This window comes from Bubalus bubalis, chromosome 4, assembly GCF_019923935.1.
Source record: "Bubalus bubalis isolate 160015118507 breed Murrah chromosome 4, NDDB_SH_1, whole genome shotgun sequence".
Taxonomy (NCBI): Eukaryota; Metazoa; Chordata; class Mammalia; order Artiodactyla; family Bovidae; genus Bubalus; species Bubalus bubalis.
The window spans coordinates 148,212,520-148,228,618 of NC_059160.1; the positions used below are offsets into that span (position 1 = coordinate 148,212,520).

The 16,099-nt window shown below is 40.4% G+C and overlaps 1 pseudogene; it reads right to left on the bottom strand.

The window, feature by feature from the left end:
- Nucleotides 1-14,708: 14,708 nt before the first annotated feature.
- Nucleotides 14,709-16,099, bottom strand: LOC123465738 (annotated as a pseudogene).

Below are 16,099 nucleotides of genomic sequence, written 5' to 3' on the forward strand. Positions count from 1 at the left end.
TCACCTTTGGAAACCACTAACTCTTCTCTCTGTATCCATGAGTAGGTTTTTTTTTTGTCGTTTTGTCTTTTTAGATTCCACATACAAGTAAGATCATATAGTATTCAATAGTTCTCTCTCTCTATCCCACTTATTTCACTTGGCATGATATCCTCAAGATCCACTCATGGTGTCACAAATAGCAGGACTTACTTCTTTTTACAGATAATTAATATTCTATTGTGTGTATATATCACATTTTCTTTATCCATTCATCCATCAATGGACACTTAGGTTGCTTCCATGTTCAGGGTGGCAAGAACATGGGGGTGCATGTATATTTTCAAGTTAGTGTTTTCATTTCTGTAGATAAAAAGTCAGAAGTGGAACTGCTGGATCATATGGTAGTTCTCTTTTTAACATTTTGAAGAAACTTCATACTGTTTTCCAGAGTAGCTACACCATAAATGCACTAATTTTAAATCTTTTTTTGATTTTATACTATAAATGTTAAAAGTTAAATTTTTTTTCTGTAGCTGCTACTCAGTCCTGTGGGTTTGATAATCAGTATTTTCATCATCTTTCATATTGAACTATTTTGTACTTTCCATTCTGGTATCAGAAGTACATTCTCTAGATATCTTGGGAAGGTATCATAGGAACAATATTTTCTGAGTTCCTGCATATTGATAGATTTGTCTGTGCCCTTTGTACTTAAAAGTTAAATTATGCTGGATATAAAACCTTTGGTTCACAATTTCCTTCCAGAGGATACACAATTTCCTTGACTATCTTAAATAGATTTTATATCCATCTTCTTTCAGGAGGAAGTGTTGCTGTCAACATCTAATAATGATCTAATTCTCTCTCCTTTATAAGTAATGTGGCCTTTTTGCCAAAATGCTCAAAGGGATTCTTTTCTCCCTTCAAATCGAGTAATTTTATAGGTATGTATTGATGTTGGTCATTCTGAGTTATTCTCTGACACACAAGTCTCTGCTCTTTCAATATATAGTTTTAAGCATTTTTAGGAAAGTGTGGTGTCCGTCTCAGCCTACTCATGGTGATGCTGTTGGATAGGAATGCCTGAGACAGTTACCTGGATCCCCGTTATTGTGGAGAGGCCCCCACAGACATTTCCAGACCAGAATCAGTGTTGTGGCTGACCCAGTCCTGTGGTTCTTAATACGACTGCAGGGAGCACCTCAGCAAAAACCATCAGGGAATGTATACTCGTGGCTGATTCACACTGTTGTACAGCAGAAACCAACACAACCTGTGTTTTGCAGAAAGTTTTCACTTTCATCTCAGGTTTAAAGGATTTGTTAACAAAATAAGCCACTTGTTATATACAAATAAATAATACCTATATTTATTAGAGAATTATCTAGCTTCCTTTCAGTATACTAACATTGAAAGAAAAGAGAAATAGAAACAGCAGAGGATACATCACAAAATTGGGTTTTTGACCAATATCCAAACTCAAACAGTGCTGGGAAGTCCTGTGTCACAGCACATCTGGAATCCCAATTGGGAAAAAGTCCCAGGCAGTGCATCTGCTCTGTGGGCAAGACTTCAAAAATTTCACTTTGGGTTCCTGCTTATAATCCCAGGAAGCAAACTGATATCATCATCTATCTTTGAGCAAACTGAAGCTCTGGTTTCATGTTAATGCTGTTTGTTTTGTCTGATAAAACTTGGACTGTTGTTAAGCCTGGAGCTTGGTTGGCCAGGGCCCCTCCAAGGGCTCAAAAATCTCAAGATATTCCCCTATCTTATCTATGGTGCCGCAAGTCTTGCCCTCACAGCAGGCAGTCGGGGCACTCAGAGACAGGCCGGTGTCCAGGCAAAGACAGAGGCCTGCTCTGCTTTGTCTCTGAAGCCTAAACAAGGCTATTTATATAACTTCCCTAACACACTGTAACGGAGAAGGCAATGGCACCCCACTCCAGTACTCTTGCCTGGAAAATCCCATGGACGGAGGAGCCTGGTAGGCTGCCGTCCATGGGGTTGCTAAGAGTCAGACACGACTGAAGAGACGCAGCAGCAGCAGCAGCAGCAACACACTGTAAAGCAACCATTGTTGTTCAGTCACCAAGTCATGTCTGACTCTTTGCAACCAACCCCAGGGACTGTAAGACACCAGGCTTCCCTGTCGTTCACCATCTCCTGGACTTTGCTCAGATTCATGTGCACTGAATGGGTGATGCCATCTGACCATCTCATCCTCTGCCACCCCTTTCTTCTCTTGCCCTCGATCTTTCCCATCATCAGGGTCTTTTCCATTGAGTTGGCTCTTCACATCAGGTGGCCAAAGGACTGGAATTTTAGCATCAGTCCTTCCAGTGATTATTCAGGGTTGATTTCCTTTAGGTATTGACTCGTTTGAACCCCTTGCAGTCCAAGGGACTCTCAAGAAGTCTTCTCCAGCACCACAGTTCAAAAATATGAATTCTTTGGCACTCAGCCTTCTTTATGGTCTCACTCTCACATCCATACACAACAACTGGAAAAACCACAGTTTTGACTATATAGACCTTTGTCAGCAAAGTGATATCTGCTTTATAATGCACTGTCTAGGTTTGTCATAGCTTTCCTTCCAAGGAGCAAGTTAATTTCAAGGCTGTAGTCACTGTCTGCAGTGATTTTGGAGCCCAATAATATAAAATCTGTCACTGCTTCAACTTTTCCCCTTCTATTTGCCATGAAGTGATGGGGTTGGATGCCGTGATCTTAGTTTTTGAAATGTTGAGCTTTAAGCCAGCTTTTTCCACTCTCCTCTTTCACCCTCATTAAGAGGCCCTTTAGTTCCTCTCAGCTTTCTGCCATTAGAGTGGTATCATCTGCATATCTGAGGTTGTTGATATTTCTCCTGGCAATCTTGATTCCAGCTTGTGATTCATCCAGCCCGGCATCTCACATGCTGTAGTCTGCATATCCATTAAGTAAACAGTGATAACATACAGCCTGTTCAGACTCTTTTCCCCAATTTTGAACCAGTCAGTTGTTCCATGTAAGGTTCTAACTGTTGCTTCTTTACCCACATACAGATTTCTCAAGAGATAGGTAAGGTGATCTGGTATTCCCATCTCTTTAATAATTTTCCACATTTTGTTGGGATCCACACAAAGGATTTCGTGTAGTCAGTGAAGCAGAAGTAGATGTTTTCTGCAATTCCATTGCTTTCTCTAAGATCCAGGGAATGTTGGCAATGTGATCTCTGGTTCCTCTGCCTTTTTAAACCCAGCTTGTGCATCTGGAAGTTCACGGTTCACATTCTGCTGAAGCCTAGCTTGAAGGATTTTGAACATAATCTTACTAGCATTTGAAATGAGCACAACTATGAAGTAGTTTTTACATTCTTTGGCTCTGCCCTTCTTTGAGATTGGAATGAAAACTGGCCTCTTCCAGTCCTTTAGCCACTGCTGAGTTTTGCTGAGTTCCCAAATTTGCTGACATATCGAGTGCAGCACTTTAACAGCATCATCTTGTATGATTTTAAATAGCTCAACTGGAATTCCATCACCTCTACTAGCCTTGTTGGTAGTAATGCTTCCTAAGGCCCACTTGACTTCACACTCCAGGATGTCAGGCCCTAGGTGATGTCAATCACACCATTGTGCCTACCTCAGTCATTAAAACCTTTTTTGTATAGTTCTGTGTATTATTGCCACCTCTTTTAAATCTTGTCTGTTTCTGTTAAGTCCTTACCGTTTTTTGTCCTTTATTGCGCCCATCCTTGCATGAAATGTTCCCTTGATATCTCCAATTTTCTTGACAAGATCTCATGTTTCCCATTCTACTCTTTTCCTCTACTTCTTTGCACTGTTTATTTAAGAAGGTCTTATCTCTCCTTGCTGTTCTCTGGAGCTCTGAATTTAGTTGGGTATATCTTTCCCTGTCTCCTTTGCCTTTCACTTGCAGGAGGACCTGGGTTTGATCCCTGGATTGGGACTATCCCCTGGAGAAGGGAAAGGCTACCCACTCTGGTGTTGTGACCTGGAGAATTCCATGGACTATATAGTCACAAAGCGACTTTAACTTCACTTCACTTCTTTTCTCAGGTTTGGTGAACCTCTTCTAAATTTCTGAGAATGTGTATAAGCACTCGATTTCCTTTAAGCCAATTAAATGCAGCTCATTTACAAGTTTGTTGTGGTTATCCAGTTGCTCAGTTGTGTCCAACTCTTTGTGACCCCATGGACTGCAGCACTCCAGGCTTCACCATCTCCCAGAGCTTGCTCAAACTCATGTCCATTGAGTCGGTGATGCCATCCAACCATCTCATGCTCTCTCATTCCCTTCTCCTCCTGCCTTCAGTCTTTCCCAGCATCAGAGTCTTTTCTAATGAGTCAGCTCTTTGTGTCAAGTAGCCAAAGTATTGGAGCTTCAGCTTCAGGATCAGTCCTTCCAATGAATATTCAGGACTTATTTCCTTTAGGATTGACTCATTTGATCTCTTTGCAGTCCAAAGGACTCTCAAGAATCTTCTTTAATACCACAGTTCAAAAGCATCAATTATTCAGTGCTCAACCTTTCTTATGGTTCACCTCTTACGTCCATACATGACTACTGAAAAAATTAATTTTTACACAAAGGCAGAACCAGAAATTTAGAAGTTAATTTTTACACAAAGATAGAACCAGAAATCTCATATTTTGCCCACTTGTATTAAAAAGGGCCCTTTTCCCCCACAGTCTGGTAGACTACAGATGAATCAAGTAGTTCCTAAGAGCCCCGCAGGCTAGTTACATTGCAAGAACAGAGGGGGAAATGCAAGCTCTTGTTTTTTCTTTCTGCTCTTAAAATCCCACTTAGTAACCCAAAGCTGGAATCTCGGGCAATGGGGACTTGTTTGTTGTTCAAGGCTTCAGTGCTCCACTGTGTCCACAATATCTGTAGAGACTCGCAGGAGCAGTAGGACACCAAAACTACATCACATACAAAGATACCAATTACAAAACCTAAAGACACGAACAAGAGTTTTCAGGATAAAGAGGACTGGAGTATAGAGACGAGGACCAAGGGAGAGGTAAAAGGAGGAGGGACAGAAAGGACCGAAAATGAGACAGAGAGATTGCCATTTCCACCCACCACTGTGGGTGTCTATTCAGATCCCAACCTGTACGCTTCCAGAAAGGGCCCGTTAAGGAGAGAGCACCCTGCCCACTGTCCACCAGGGTGATCAAGCCTGGGAAACAGTTTGTTGTACATCATGTGTGGGACTGCAACCCACAGGTGGAACTCTCACCCACATGTACACCAGTATTTAGAAATCTGTCACTTCAGCCTACCCCCATGGGACTTCTCCTGGAGGCAAGAAAATAAATGTGAGAACGTTGTGATGATCAGACTTCTAGCCACTACATGATATGAGGTTTCACCTCAATCTGTCTCCTAAATCTCTGTTCAGTGGGGAGCCCCTTGGATGAAGGTCTGCCAGGTATGAGGTGAATATCTCTCCCCTCTGCTTGTCACCCATCAAGGTGAGCCATTGCCAGCCAGAGGGAGCAGGTCCCGCAAGCTGAGAGGAGTGATGCTGTAGCTAACCAACGTCCACACTCGCAGATGGAAAGGACAGAGAGAGAAGAAGTAGATTTCAGGAGAGGGAAAGGGACAAAGGGAAAGTGATGAGTGAAAAAGGACAAAGTTAGAATGTTAGTCGCTCAGTTGTGTTTGACTCTTTGTGACCCCAGGGACTGTAGCCCACCAGGCTCCTCTGTCCATGGCATTCTCCAGGCAAGAACACTGCAGTGGCTTGCCATTTCCTTCTCCAGGGGATCTTCCCCACCCAGGGATCAAACCCTGATTTGATTTCAGGGTGATTTCAGGCTGATTCTTTACCATCTGAGCCACCAGGGAAGCCCCAAAAGGACAGAGGGAAAATGATGAAGGAAAAAAGACAAGGGGAGAGAGGGAAACCATTGCCGTAGTGAGGGGACGGAGGCCCCCGGGGGCTGGAAGGCAGACTTAGCAAACATGGTGATGCTGAAGTATCAAGAGGTTGAGGTGGACATTTGTCACCCACTGGGAAGGTGTGCATGGTGATCGTGGAGGCACCCATATCCTCTCCCCCAATAGAGACAACTGCCCTGTGTTGGGCACCACAAAGCTTGTTACTGACCACAGTTCTTATCCTTTCCCAGTCGACAGAAAGTAATCAGAGCCTGGAAAAAAAAATCCAGACAAGGCTTTACTGGGGCCTCTGCTGTAGCGTAGGAAAATGAGAACAATCAACTCCGAAAGCGAGGGGCTAAGCTTGTTCCTTAATGGGGTGAGGGTAGAGGTGTCTCTACCCTCAGAGGGTAGGGCGTGTCTCTTACATGTGCAGGGGGCATGCACAGTACCCCGTTTTTGCTCTAAGCTCCTATCAAGTGGCAAGTAGGGTTTTGGTCTTTATTTTGGGGTCCAGAATTTGCCCCAAGTGTGCATGCATGCAGTTATTTTCCGTCCCATATAGTCTGTTTGTATTTTGTTGCTGGAGAAGAGGTGTATTCAGGTGCGAGCAGTGTGGCACGGCAGGAAAGGGTCCCAGGTCCCAGCCTGTCTCAGTTTTGGAAATAGACTTTTTTTTCTTACTTTCCTTTCTCAATTGTCAGTTATTATTGTATATAATTGCAATTATTTTAAAAAATTGATTTTATATTATGCAACTTTTCTTACTCCATACTGGGTTTAGTGGGGGTTTTGCTTGTAATTCTTAGGCTTTTCTACATATAAAGTCATAGCATGTGAATAGAGATAATTTAACTTCTCTTTCAATTTGGATGCCTTTTTGCTTGTTCTTGCTCAATTGTTCTGGCCAGGACTTCCAATACCATGGCAAATAGAAGTGATAAAATTGTCTTGGTCTTAGGAAAAGCCTTTCACCTTTGAATATGTTAATGATGGGATTTTTAAAAATCATGTTGAGAAAATCCCCTTTTATTCCTAGTTTGTTAAGAGGTTTTACCATTAAAGGGTGTTAAAATTTGTCAAATGGATTTTCTGTGGCAACTGAAATTATTCACGTGGGTTTTTCTTCCATTCTATTATTAACGTGGTGTATTATATTTCATACATTGTACCATCCTTGCATTTCAAGAACAAACCCCACTTGAAAAGAACAATAAAACGGATACATCTTTCGCCAGTGACTAAGAAAAAAGACAGGATTCAACTACTGAATCAGAAATGAAAGTAGGGACATCACTACCAATTTTATAGAAATGAAAAGCGTTGTAAGAGCACTAGGAACAATTGTACACCAATAATTGGATGACCTAGATGAAATGGACAAATTCCTAAAAATACACAGTCAAGAAGACTGGATAATAAAGAGTGGAAAATCTGAATAAACCTACAACTAGTGTGGGATTGAATCTATAATCAAAGACCTCTCAACCAAGGAGAGCCCTGACCAGGTGTTCCCTGTTGATTCTACAAATCATGTACAAAGAACCGGCACCAGTGCTTCTCAAATTCTTCCCAAAAGACTGGAGAGGAAAGGACATTTTTAACTCATTTCAGAAGTCCAGTATAGCAACACGATGGTATCCACACTGATACCAGTGCAAGATGGTGATACTACCAGAACAGAAAACTACAGGCAAATATCCCTTATGAATATTGATGTAAATGTTTTCATCAAAATAGTGGCCAACTGCATTGATCATCATTTTAAGGAATGATACACCATAACCATGCGCAGGCCTCCTCCTAGCATCATTCCACCACCACTGGGCTCTCAAAGCTAGAACTTCAACTTCCCTTTTGAACCTAAGTAGCACTTTATCTCTACTTTCATAATATCATTTTAACCTGGTATTATAGTTATTTGTATATAGCATGTTTCTCAGATCTTCCTCTGTATTTAATCATGTAACCTGTAAATAATAAGAAATTTTTTCCTTTTTAGTCATAATTTCTTTCCTTGGCCAAGACTTGTAGCTGCTTATAACATAGCAATGTGTCTAATTTAAGCAAAAAGTAGATTGTTTTAAATTATGTGAATTAGATTACTAAAACTACAGGGGTAGGAGATGCTGAGCTTGGATGTAACAAAGCAAGGAAAAATGCTGCCACTCAATATATGTGAATAGATGCCAGAAACTCTGCCACAGAGGGCCCAGAAAATCTGGTTGCCACCATCATGAGACTTGCAGAAAGATCCAGTCTTCAAATGTACAAATGATGCCACACATTGCTCTCAAGTGTGTTTGTGTGGTAAAACCTAAGTGGATTCCTACAAACAGGAAATCTTAAAATTGTAGCTTTCAGTCTACTTGGTATAGCAAAATAAGAATTGGAATGGGTAGAGTGAGTCTTTCTAAACTGTCTGCCATGCACCTCTTATTTTTCCTGTTATGTTTACCAGGACCTTGATACCATTTTCTCAAAATTGTCGTATAGTTGCTTTACCATGTTGTGTTAGTTTCTGTTGTACAGCAAAGTGAATCAGCCACACGTATACACGTATCCCCTCTTCCTTGGATTTCCTTCCCATTTAGGTCACCACAGAACATTGAGTAGAGTCTCCTGTGCTATATAGTCTGTTCTCATTAGTTATGTATTTTATACAGAACAGTGTATATATGCCAATCCCAATCTTCCAACCCATTCTGCCCTCTCCCCCACTTGGTATCCATACATTTATTCTCTATGTGTCTATTTCTGCCTTGCAGATAAGTTCATCAATACCATTTTCTTAGATTCCACATATGTACATTAATATATGGTATTTGTCTCTTTCTGACTTATTCACTCTGTATGACAGTTCATCCATGTCTTTACAAATGGCACAATTTTGTTCCTTTTATGGGTGAGTAATATTCTATTGTATATATGTACATCTTCTTTATTCATTCCTCTGTTGATTGACATTTAGGTTGTTTTTATGTCTTGACTATTGTAAATAGTGCTGCAATGAACATTTGGGGTGCATATACCTTTTTGAATTATGGTTTTCTCTAGGTATATGCCCAGGAGTGGGATTGCTGGGTCAGATGGTTCTGTTTTTAGTTTTTTACAAAAACTCCATAGTGGCTGTACCAATTCACATTCCCATCAACAGTGTAGGAGGGTTCCCTTTTCTCCATGCCCTCCCTAGCGTTTATTTTTTGCACAGTTTTAAACATTATTCATTTATTTTTGACTGTGCTGAATCTTCCTTTCTGAGTGGACTTTTCTCTAGTTGTGGCAAGCAGGGGCCACTGTCTAGTATGGTGTGCAGGCTTCTCATTGCTGTGGCTTCTCTTGGTGCTAAGCACAGGCTCCAGGGCGTGCGGCTTCAGTAGCTGCAACAGGAGGGCTCAGCTGTGGTTCCTGGGCTCTAGGGCACAGGCTCGATAGTTGTGGCACACAGGCTGTTTGTACACTTTTTGATGGTCATTCATTCTGACGGGTGTGAGGTGACACTTCATTGTAGTTTTGATTTGCATTTCTCTGATAATTAAGACATTGAGCATCTTTTCATTGCTTGTTGCCCATCTGCAGGTCGTCTTTGGAGAAATTTCTGTCTAGGAATTCTGTCCATTATCTGATGGAATTATTTGTTTGATGTTGAGCTGCATTAGCTGCTTAGAGAGTTTTGAGATGAATCCTTTGTCAGTTACTTTGCTTCAAACATTTTCTCCCATTGTGAGTGTTGCCTTTTCATTGTTGGTGGTTTCCTTCGTTGTGCAAATGTTTTTAAGTTTCCTTAGGTCTCATTTGTTTTTATTTTCATTACTGAAGGAGGTGGATAAAAGAAAGATCTTGCTGTGATTTATGCTTGACACTGTTTTGAATGGAAGAAGTACTAGCAAGCATTTGACCTTTCTTCTGGTGTTAACTGAAATTCTTAAAAACAAATTTCACAATCAAGTGTGATATTTACTAGAAGTTTATAGTAGCTACCTGTTACAGATTAAGGAGGTTCCCTACTACTTTAAGTTTCCAATTTGTTTTTAATCGTGTGGATGTCAAACACCTTCTCAAGCAATTAATATTATATTTATTAAAGCTGTGGATTTGATTAGTCGATTTTATTCTGTATTTTTTAATTTTACTCGAGTATAGTTGATTTATGTTAGTTTCAGATGTACAGCAAAGTGACTGAGTTATGCATATACATATATTCACACTTTTTTAGATTCTTTTTCCATACAAGGAAAGGAATATTCAGTAGAGTTCCCTGTGCTGTATAGCAAGTCCTGGTAGGTTATCTGTTTTACGTATAGTAGTGTGCCATCTATGGGGTTGCACAGGGTCGGACACGACTGAAGCGACTTAGCAGCAGTGTGTATATATCCCAAGCTCCTAATTTATCCTCCCCCACCCCATTTGCCCTTTGTTAAATTTTTTGTTGTTGTTGTTCAGTTGCTAAGTCATATCCAACTCTTTATGATCCCCTGGACTGCAGCATGCCAGGCTTCCCTGCCCTTCACTATCTCCCCTATTTTGCTCTAACTCATGTCCATCGAGTTGGTGATGCCATCCAACCATCTCATCCTCTGTCATCCCCTTCTCCTCCTGCCCTCAACCTTCTCCAGCATCATGGTCTTTTCCAATGAGTTGGCTCTTCGCACCAGGTGGCAGAATTACTGGAGCTTCAGCTTCAGCATCAGTCCTTCCAGTGAAGATTCAGGGTTGATTTCCTTTAGGATTGACTGGCTTGATCTCCTTGCTGTCCAAGGGACTCACAAGAGTTCTCCAGCACTACCATTGGAAGGCATCAATTCTTTGGCGCTCAGCCTTCTCTGTGGTCCAACTCTCACATCCATACATGACTACTGTAAAAACCATAGCTTTGACTATATGGACCTTTGTCGGGAAAGTGGTGTTTCTGCTTTTTGATACACTGTCTAGGTTTGTCACAGATGCTTGCTCCTTGGAAGGAAAGTTTTTAATTTCATGGCTGCAGTCACTATCTGCAGTGACTTTGGAGCCCAAGAAAATAAAAGTCTGTCACTGTTTCCATTTTCCCCCCATCTATTTGCCATGAAGTGATGGGAGTGGATGCCGTGATCTTAGTTTTCTGAATGTTGAGTTTTAAGCCAACTTTTTCACTGTCCTCTTTCACCTTCATCAAGACGTTCTTCAGTTCCTCTTCGCTTTCTGCCATTAAAGTGGTATCATCTGCATATCTGAAGTTGTTGATATTTCTCCCTGCAATCTTGATTCCAACTTGGGATTCATCCAGCCCAGCATTTTGTATGATGTACTCTGCATATAAGTTAAATAAGCAGGGTGACTATATACAGCCTTGAGGTACTCCTGTCCCAATTATGAACCATTCTGTTGTTCTATGTCCACTTAACTGTTGCTTCTTGACCTGCATACAGGTTTCTTAGGAGGCAGGTAAGGTGGTCTGGCATTCCCATCTCTTGAAAATGTTCCCACAGTTTGTTGTGATCCACACAGTCAAAGACTTTAACATAGTCAATGAAGCAGATGTTTTTCTGGAATCTCTTGCTTTTTCTATGATTCAGTGGATGTTGGCAATTTGATCTCTGGTGCCTCTGCCTTTTCTAAATTCAGCTTGTACATCTGGAAGTTCTTGGTTCATGTACTGTTGAGGCCTAGCTTGAAGGATTTTGAGTATTACCTTGCTAGCATGTGAAATGAGCGCAATTGTGCTATAGTTTGAACGTTCTTTGGCATTGCCTTTCTTTGGGATTGGAATGAAAACTGACCTTTTCCAGTCCCGTGGCCACTGCTGAGTTTTCCAAATTTGCTGGCATACTGAGTGCAGCACTTTCACAGCATCGTCTTTTAGGATTTGAAATAGCTCAGCTGGAATTCCATCACCTCCACTAGCTTTGTTTGTAGTGATGCTTCCTCAGGCCGACTTGACTTTGCACCCCAGGATATCTATAGTGACCACACCATCATGGTTATTTGGGTTATTAAGACCTTTTTTTGTACTGTTCGTCTGTATCTTCTTAATCTCATATGCTTCTGTGAGGTCCATACCATTTCTGTCCTTTATTGTGCCCATCTTTGCATAAATGTTCCCTTGGTATATCTAATTTTTTTGAAGAGATGTCTAGTCTTTCCCATTCTGTTGTTTTCCTCTATTTCTTTTCATTGTTCACTTAAGAAGGCTTTCTTATCTCTCCTTGCTGTTCTTTGGAACTCTGCATTCAGATGGGTATACCTTTCCTTTCCTTCTTTGCCTTTCACTTCCCTTCTTTTCTCAGCTATTTGTAAGGCCTTCTCAGACAACCATTTTGTCTTCTTGCATTTCTTTTTCTTGGGTATGGTTTTGGTCACTGCCTCCTGTACAATGTTATGAAACTCTGTCCATTGTTCTTCAGGGATTCTATTAGATCTAATCCCTTGCATCTATTCGTCCCTTACACTGTATAATCATAAGGGGTTTGATTTAGGTCATACCTGAATGGCCGAATGGTTTCCCTACTTTCTTCAGTTTAAGTCTGAATTTTGCAATAAGGAGTTCCTAAGTTTTTTTTTTTTTTTAATCTGTGAGCCTGCTTCTATTTTGTAAATAAGTTCATTTATACCATTTTTAAAGAACTAGATTCCACATTTAAGTGAAATCATCTTTCTCTGCCTGACCTCACTTAATATGATCATCTCTGTTTAGCCATCTTGTTGCAAATGGCCTTACTTCATTCTTTTTAATAGGTTGGTAATATTCCATTGTATATATGTTCCGCATCTTCTTCATTCATTCCTCTGTCAGTGGACATGTAGGTTGCTTCCTTGTCTTGACTACTGTAAATAGTGCTACAGCGATTATCGGGGTGTGTGTATCTTTTAGCTATGGTTTCTCTGGATCTATGTCCTAGAGTGGGCTAGCTGGATCATATGCTGGTTATGTTTTTAACTTTTTAAGGAACACCCATACTGTTCTCAGTAACGGTTATACCAATTTACATTCCCTCTACAGTGTAGGAGAGTTCTCTTTCCTCCATGCCCTCGCCAGCATTTATTGGTTGTAGATCTTTTGATGATGGCCATTCTGACCAGTGTGAGGTGATACCTCATTGTAGTTTTGATTTGCATTTCTCTGATAATTAGTGATGTTGAACATCTTTCCATCTGTTTTTTGGCCATCAGATTTTTAAAATATTGAACCATTTTTATTTCTTGGGATAGTGTGGTAATGGTTTTAATTATTAATTCAGTTTCTTAACTTGATATGGGGTTGTCCAGGATATTTCTTCTTGAGGAAATTTTGATAATTTGTCTCTAAGAAATTTGTCAATTTCACATGAATTGTCTAATTTATTGACATGAAAATGTTCATAATATTCCATTATCCTTATCATACTTGTAAAAACTGTTGTAATATCCCTTTTTTGATGCTTGAGATCAGTAATTTGTTTCTTTTCTCTTGACTCTATCAGTCTAGCTAAGGATTTATCAATTCAAGAAAATATTTTTTGGCTTTACTGAATTTCTCTATGATTTGCCTGTTTTTATACCATTTATTTCTGCTCTTAGTTTTCTTCTGCTTCCTTTTGGTTTGTTCTTCCTTTCTTGCCTTAAACAGAAAAAAAAAAAACAAAAAAACACGACTTCTACTAAAACAGAATTCACATATCATACAATTCTATAGCTTAAAATGTACTACTTGATGACTTAATATATTCAAAGAATTGTGTATTCATCATCACAATCAACTTGGGAATACTTTCATTAATCCAAAAAGAAATCTAATACCATCACTCTCTAATACCCCCATCCCCAGGAAACCATTAATCCTCTTCATGTTTAGATTTGTCTATTCTGATGCTTTTGAACTGTGGTGTTAGAGAAAACTCTTGAGAGTCCCTTGAACTGCAAGGAGATCCAACCAGGCAAATCCTAAACGAAATCAGTCCCGAATATTTATTGGAAGGACTGATGCTGAAGCTGAAACTCCAATACTTTGGCCACCTGATGCAAAGAACTGACTCATTGGAAAAGACCCTGATGCTGGGAACAATTGAAGGCGGGAGGAGAAGGGGATGACAGAGGATGAGATGGTTGGATGGTATCACCAACTCGATGAACATGAGTTTGAGTAAACTCCAGGAGTTGGTGATGGACAGGGAAGCTTGGAGTGCTGCAGTCCACAGGGTTGCAAAGAGTTGGACGCAACTGAGGGACTGAAAAGCCTCTTGATGAAGGTGAAAGAGGAGAGTGAAAAAGTTGGCTTAAAGCTCAACATTCAGAAAACAAAGATCATGGCATCCGGTCCCATCACTTCATGGGAAATAAATGGGGAAACAGTGGAAACAGTGTCAGACTTTATTTTTTTGGGCTCCAAAATCACTGCAGATGATGACTGCAGCCATGAAATTATAAGACCCTTACTCCTTGGAAGGAAAGTTAGGACCAACCTAGAGAGTATATTCAAAAGCAGAGACATTACTTTGCCAACAAAGGTCTGTCTAGTCAAGGCTACGGTTTTTCCAGTGGTCATGTATGGATGTGAGAGTTGGACTGTGAAGAAGGCTGAGCGCCAAAGAATTGATGCTTTTGAACTGTAGTGTTGGAGAAGACTCTTGAGAGTCCCTTGGACTGCAAAGAGATCCAACCAGTCCATTCTGAAGGAGATCAGTCCTGGGATTTCTTTGGAGGGAATGATGCTGAAGCTGAAACTCCAGTACTTTGGCCACCTGATGCGAAGAGTTGACTCGTGGGAAAAGACTCTGATGCTGGGAGGGATTGGGGGCAGGAGGAGAAGGGGACGACAGAGGATTAGATGGCTGGATGGCATCACTGACTCGATGGACGTGAGTCTGAGTGAACTCCGGGAGTTGGTGATGGATGGGGACGCCTGGCGTGCTGCGATTCATGGGGTCTTGAAGAGTCAGACATGACTGAGCAACTGAACTGAGCTGAACTGAGTGACTGAACTGACTGACTGATTCTAGGCATTTCAAATACATGGCATTGTATTACCAATATACAGCCCCTGGTGATTAATTTCTTTTGCTTAGTATATTTTAAGGTTCATCTACCTTGTAGCCTGTATTACTACTTCATTTATTTTTATTGCTAATATTCTCTATTGTATAGTTTCCAGCTTCTTAAGGTGGAAACCAGATTATTATGGTTTTTATAATGCCCTTTATTGTTCCAAGAAAAAATGAATAAGATGAAGAACATATCTGATCAATATATCTATCAGGCTCAACTATAATACAAGCTGAAAACTTTAAAGGCAGTGCTTCTTCAAACAAGCACTTCACCACAATTAGTTTATTTCTTTCAGCTATTTTTAATCAAATGACTGAAATCAGGGTTTCTCAACCTTTGCACCACTGACATTTGGGAATGTTCAGTTTTTTTTGAGTTATACTTCACATAACATTGTGTTAGTTTCAGGTGTATAACAGAATGCTTCAGTATTTATATTACAGAATGATCATCACAATAATCATTAACATCCATCACCACACACAGCTACATTTTTTCCTTGTGACTTTTTTTTATTAAGCAAAGAACTTTATTAATCTTCATTTCAAACTTTATTCTTAGGCTTTTCATCTTAATTAGCTGCAAAGAATGAACTGTATATAAGCAAAAACTGAAAAGAGCTGCAGTGTCCAGTGGCTGGCTTAAAGACACTAGAGATCTAGATGTTATCAGATCCATAAACAACATTTTAAAAGCAGTCATAATGTGAAATAGCAGCTCCAAGTAACTTCTTTATCTTCTTCAGAAGTTGACTCAATTCAGTTTGCTGCATTCTTGGAAGCCTCATCAAAATTATCCACTAGATCTGTACCTTCATCATTTTCTTCTCTGGCAAGTGGTGCTCCTCCGTACACAGATTGGGCAGAGCTTGACGAGTTTCCTCAAACCAGTCATACTATCTGCACCAAGTTGGTTTAAGATGCTGGGTAACATTTCTGTCAGCTGCTGTGTCTCAGCATTGCCTGTAATGGTGGAAGTGTTTGCTGCCAGAGATGCCTGAACTTTAGCGTTGTTAAAGTGGATCAATGTTCCGTGATTTGTGAACCTACTTGCCTCTTAAATACCAGGGATATTGTCTAACCCTAACTTCTTTAAAGAGAACTGAAGTTTTTTGTCGTCTGCCGTGGTTGTTCTATGAACCACCTTCTTCTTTCTGCAAGCAGTTCCTTTCCCACCAGTGCACACTTGTGTGGGCAACTTTCTCCTGGTTCATGATGGTTTCTTT